The following is a 5,794-nucleotide window of genomic DNA, read 5'->3' as shown; positions in this document are numbered from 1 at the left end:
TTTTTTTTTTTTTTTTTTTTGTACTTATCTGTAAGGCTGGTTATTACTTGATCATCTGGATAATCAAATTTCCCTTGAGCCACCAGTATATGATATTTAGACCACAAGAAGGTAGTTTGAATTAATTAAGAGGATGTTAGAGTGTGTAGTGGAGGAGGGGAAAGGCAAGTAGCATTTGTTGTCTTGGGCAAACTGCCCTTTCTCATGAAAGGCAACTTGTAAGAATAGGGGAAACAGTTAAAAGGAAAGAAAATTAGGGAAAGTTGTTGAGGCAAGGCTAAGGACTTTTTTTTATGGGGCTGTTGCTAAAAATGATATTAGCAATTTTACAAATCAAATCCTAAAATAATTATGTGCAAAACTGATCACTTATTAGGAATTAGTGACTAGTACACATGAAATAGGATGCAGTATTATAATCTGAACAAATTATGATATCCTTTTTAAAAATGGCAGATTCTAAATTACATTTTGAATAATGGGATTTATGATCATCTACATGAAAGAACTATTTATTCCCTGCTTTACTCCCCATAATTTAAATAGGTATAAAAACACATATGCCTTTAAAGATGATTCATATTATTCGGAGAATTTTTTTTCTTCCCCCAATATCCTCAGTTTGCTTAGACCAATAGAAGAAAGTCCACTAAGGACTGAGATGAACCTATTTTAGAGCTTCTTTTGGAAAGAAATGTAGTTATTTCTATATAGGGGTTCAGATTATTGAAATAGATACAGGTATTATTTGATTTTATCCAAGCAAAATTTGTTGTTGATTTTTTTAATTCTACCTTAAAAAAGAAAACAAAATCCAAACAAATGAAGTAAAATTCTTTTCCTTTAGCACTACCCTAGACCAGTTAAATGGAGTTTGGAGGAATGGCCTGTTTCTTCTCTGTTTTCCAGGTGATTCTAAAGTAAAGTTAGGATTGAGAATCACTTCTCTGAACCATGAGGTTTCATGAGCTCCAGAACTTTTCTGTGTTTAAAAAACATTTCTTTCTGGTTTGAAGTCATTAAAATGGGATATTCAGTCTGAATTGAGCATCCTGATGACATATACTAGAGATAGTACAACAGCTTCTCTAGATTCCTCCTACAGTGGACAGCTAAGAGGGCCCCAGAAAGTTATAAGTAGGAGGAAAAGTGTCAACAGAAGCCCCAAGGCTATGGTATTCTTACCCTGGCAAGTCACTCAGCCTCTTTGAACCACAGTTTTCTTTTTCTGAAAGGGGAGATGATTCAATGACTAGTAAAATTTCTTGCAGTTCTATATAACTAACTCTTGCTTTGTCATGGCCTAGTGAATTTGAGTAACTTGGAGCCTTGCTAGTGGCCTATGACTGACAAAAAAGTTTCTGTTTCTCTTAAAAAAGCTCAAGAAATTGTTCTGGAGACAATGAAAGAGGATCAAGGACTTCGTTAAGTCCTTCAAAGGGGATGGCAACTATTCATCAACTTTGCTTACTAATTGGTTGCAAACAACAGTGTCAATAATTCTAATATCTGGAAAGTTGATAAATATTAATTAGATGATACTTTTCTTCAGTGAGAGATTTAAATAAAAGACTGATAATCAGATTAATTTAAGCATCGGAATTATGGACCTTAAATACTATCTATCTATCTATCTATCTATCTATCTATCTATCTATCTATATCTATCTATCTATCTATCTATCTATCTACATAGATAGTATATATATATATTTATATATAAATTAGGGTGAAAATTGGACCTCCACCAAAGTGATTTTCTCTTTCCCTCTTTTCTCTACTTTACTTGGTCTTTTTACTCCTGGAATGCCCTTCTTCATCTGGTGAAATCCTGCCATTACTTTGGTATCCAGGCCAACAGTTGGATCATCTGTAAAAGCCTCCATGAGTCAATAATCAGGGTCAATTCTCACATCTACTTAATATTATCTGAACATTTTAAAAATATCTTTTTTTTGATCATTATTTTTCTTTTATAGTTAATCATGTTTCTCTTTTAGGAAATTGTAAATTCCTTGAGAACAGACACATCAAATCATTCTTATTTTAGATCTCCTGAACCTGTATATATCATATAAAGTCTATAACAGGTGTTCAATGAATATTTGGTAAATGGAATTGATAAAAGCTATGGAGACTGTCACTATGTTAAATTTACTTTAAAAAATCAAAAGATGCCTCTGAAAATATTTAAAGAACAAAGCTATTAAAATTGTGTATTTCATTTTAAAAATTGAAATCCCTATATTATTACGTAATTACTAAAGACACATTATAACTCAGAAAAATAGTTTTGTAATTGTATACCTGAAAATAAGCCTATAGTCATTCTGATTTTATGTCTCTGGATAGGAGGGCACTTAAGTTATTTTATTAAAGCAACTTTATGATGTTGTTTTTAAATCCCACAAAACACAAAATTCGAACCTACTTTGATTATGGGCTGTAACAAATAGCATCAAATCACTGTTCTGAACATATTTAATTTTTTCTCATGTATTTCTTCTCAAAAAACAATTTGTGAGTATAGAATAATGAGACTTACTGATCAACTTCATGCTAACATTGGGTTGATTGACATTTGCTTATTCAGCCTTTGGTTGAGCATGGGAAATCAGTAGCAACTTGAGTATGTCTTTCTATTTTTGCCTTTTCTCTGATTAAATTGGGAGTAAATTTGTGCCTTAAAGGTACTAAAAGCAGATTTTGTGGGAACCTGATGGTACTTATGGTGATAAGGTGTGAGATGCAAACTAGTTGATATACATTTGATTTGATAACTTTCTGTGACTCTGCAGTTTGTGAATGTCTTTGCTTAACATTTTAATTGGTACTTTTTTTGTTCTCTTTAGCATCTGACACTATTAATTTATTTTGTACTAAATACTGGGCAGTAAACAAGTTATCTGGAATTACACCCAATGACCTCTGTCTTCTTGTGGTTCAGTTGCTTTACCAGTTGGGTTTGTGGGCTTGGAGAAGGATCAGTTTCTTTCTCAAATCTGTCACTTAATGTTACAACAAATAATGTTATAAATATTTTCTAAGGGAAACTCCATTTGACACAAAGTTGGAATTATAATTAGTCAACACTATTTTATAAGGTTTCTATTTCATCTTTGTGTTTCTAAAGCAAGAAAATGCACCAGAGAAAAGCACTTGTTCATATATCTTCATCAAAGAACCCAGAAACAAAACAAAACAACCCCCCCCAAAAAAAAAATACAAAAACTTTATTGTCATTCTTTGAAAAACATCATTTTACTAGGGAAACCCATGAACTCATAACCTTTATTTATTTATTTTTTTAAACTTTAGTATTTATTTATTTATTTTTTTAGTTCTCGGCGGACACAACATCTTTGTTTGTATGTGGTGCTGAGGATCGAACCCAGGCCGCACGCATGCCAGGCCAGTGCGCTACCGCTTGAGCCACATCCCCAGCCCCTCATAACCTTTATTGAAAGCTCACTAGTCTCCTTCTAATTTTGGGTCTTCAGAGCTGAAAAGTTTTAGATGCTATCTTACCACTTCATGTTGAAATGCAAGTTGATCTTGTATAGTCTGTGTGGAAGAAAGCATCTGTAGTGCTGACTGCTGAATCTGGCTTATGACAAAAATATGTCATTAAGTGAGTTACAGTGGGACACCTTTTGCTTAGTTAATTACATTCAAGACACTGCATCTCAAGCAAAGAGCTTAGACTTTGATGAGTACATTGTAGGTAGAATAATAAAGACTACAAAACAATGTTTAAAGTAGCAAAAGAAGTTTTGCAGTGTGACTACAACAAAGACCCATGTGTTTAGTTTCTTTGTTAAATCAGTTCCTCTGGTTTTCTGGCAACCATTCCATGAAAAACTAGTAAGTTAAAATTGCTAAAATACAAATTCAAATCCATCAGATTGAGAGTCAAGACCAGGAATGCTAAAGCCTTCTTCTAATGGTTGCTTGCCAACAACCATACTAAATCTAGGGAATATTTAAAAAGATAAAGACTTAATATTGTACTTGATTTGTAATCAGGAACTTGTGGGTTTTTAAATGAAGTGGATAAAATTATCCATGAAGTATTTTCTTTGTACCTAAAATGCCTTTTGTTTTTCACAGTGGAATATTGGAGGATGCCTCTGAGAGTGTAGTGATATAAATTGGTACCATCAAATATGGTTAAAAGTCAGTGGTCCATGGTTTATTTTGTTGCAGGTTTTTTTTTTACCCCTCATATGCGTAGTTGACAGCTGTTAGTATTTGAAATTTTAGTTAGGAGTAGAAAAGACAATTCTTGAAGAATATAAACTTTATATTTGTTATATTGTCTTAAAATCTAAAATCAACATTTTTTTTTTCAGGTGAATACAACTGTGTGTGTGTGTGTGTGTATGTGTTGAAACGTGATGACACTGAGAGTACCTTTATTCTGAATTGGCCAGTTGGTAGTTCTATACAGATATCATCTAAGTGAACCAATTTAAATCCCTCTCCAGATCCTTATCTAAGTGGCACAAGTCTGTCTGGCAGGTAACACCTATTTGTCCCTTGAGGATTAGATTTGGTTGACATTCAGTCAAAGTACTAGTAAACAAGATTTATGTGAAATTAATTAAACTGAAATTGAAACTGGAATTACAATTCACCCGAAAGTGGATTGGATATATTTGTCATAAGTGCATGAACACAGTGCTTTCTGTTGGATACTTTTGTTTAGAATAAAAACTAATCACAAATAAACCACTTAAAATTTACTTTCCTAATATAACTGTTTTCTTTGAGTGAATGACCACACCTCTGTTAGTACTCAGTCTTTGTCCAGGGTTTAGTTTAGTCATGTATGTGTCCTTGAAGAAATGTAACATCTTTCACAAGATTTTGTACAAGTGAAATCAGATACCAGTTTTTATTGCAGGACCAAGCCTACAAATGTTTCTCTTTAAAGCCATTTTTAATAGAAACAGTAAATTATAAATCATTTAAGCAATTACCTGGACATTGTGGAAATGGGGCTTGGCTTGTTCTCTAGCCCCAGATGTTTCCAGATTCCAGTAATAACACAGTCCAGATATTTACAGCTTAATTTTCTGTGCATGTGCACTTGTCCACAAATGGCTACTATTTCCCATTTTCTGCTGGACAACTGGGCTACTTATAGGTACAGAAAGTGATTTCATTGTGGGTAATGACAAACATTAATGGTTATAATAAGTTTCTTTTAGAAACTTTGATCACTTTAAAAATAAAGAGGTTAAATTTTAGAGGATTTTACACTATGGAATAAAATAAATTATTCAAATGGCCTTTTCCTTTATGTATGGGGATGGACATAACCTCTACCCATTCCTCAAAATTATATTTAATCTTAATATACTCTCCAATAAAAGTCATTTTTTTTAAAATGAATCTCCTGGCACTGGTTGGGTTATCATGTAAGCTGCTAGTTTTCTTTGCATCACTACCCCAGAGTTTTTCTTCTTTTTACTAGAAACTAAACAAATGGAAAACAATGATTGGTAACCATCTGCTGTGCAGAAATTTCACATATAGCAGTTAACTCTATTTTATAAAGCAAGACCAAATGAGTGAATTATACTGTTGCCAGTAAATAGCAACAAGCCACTAGAGCGTTCCTTTGGACAAGTAGGAACATAGGGAGCCAGCATTTCATTATAGGAAGTCAGTTAGTTGGGCTATGTACAGATATTTGTGTATGCATACGCACAGTGCATGTGTTAAGAACCTGATTATTTCCTCCCTACCTACTCCTGTGTCTGAATTTTCAATACCCCCCCCCCCCCCC

The 5,794-nt window shown here is 33.2% G+C and overlaps 1 protein-coding gene across 3 annotated transcripts in view; it reads left to right on the top strand.

Annotated features, from left to right (window-relative positions):
• Fign (fidgetin, microtubule severing factor) overlaps window positions 1-5,794 on the top strand; it is a 125,486-nt gene that overhangs the window by 11,101 nt on the left and 108,591 nt on the right. The gene's annotated exons all lie outside the window — the stretch shown is intronic.

Source organism: Marmota marmota, unplaced genomic scaffold, assembly GCF_001458135.2.
Source record: "Marmota marmota marmota unplaced genomic scaffold, marMar, whole genome shotgun sequence".
In the NCBI taxonomy this organism is placed as follows: Eukaryota; Metazoa; Chordata; class Mammalia; order Rodentia; family Sciuridae; genus Marmota; species Marmota marmota.
Note: the sequence above shows the minus strand (reverse complement) of the source record. Positions and strands in the feature narration are given on the sequence as shown.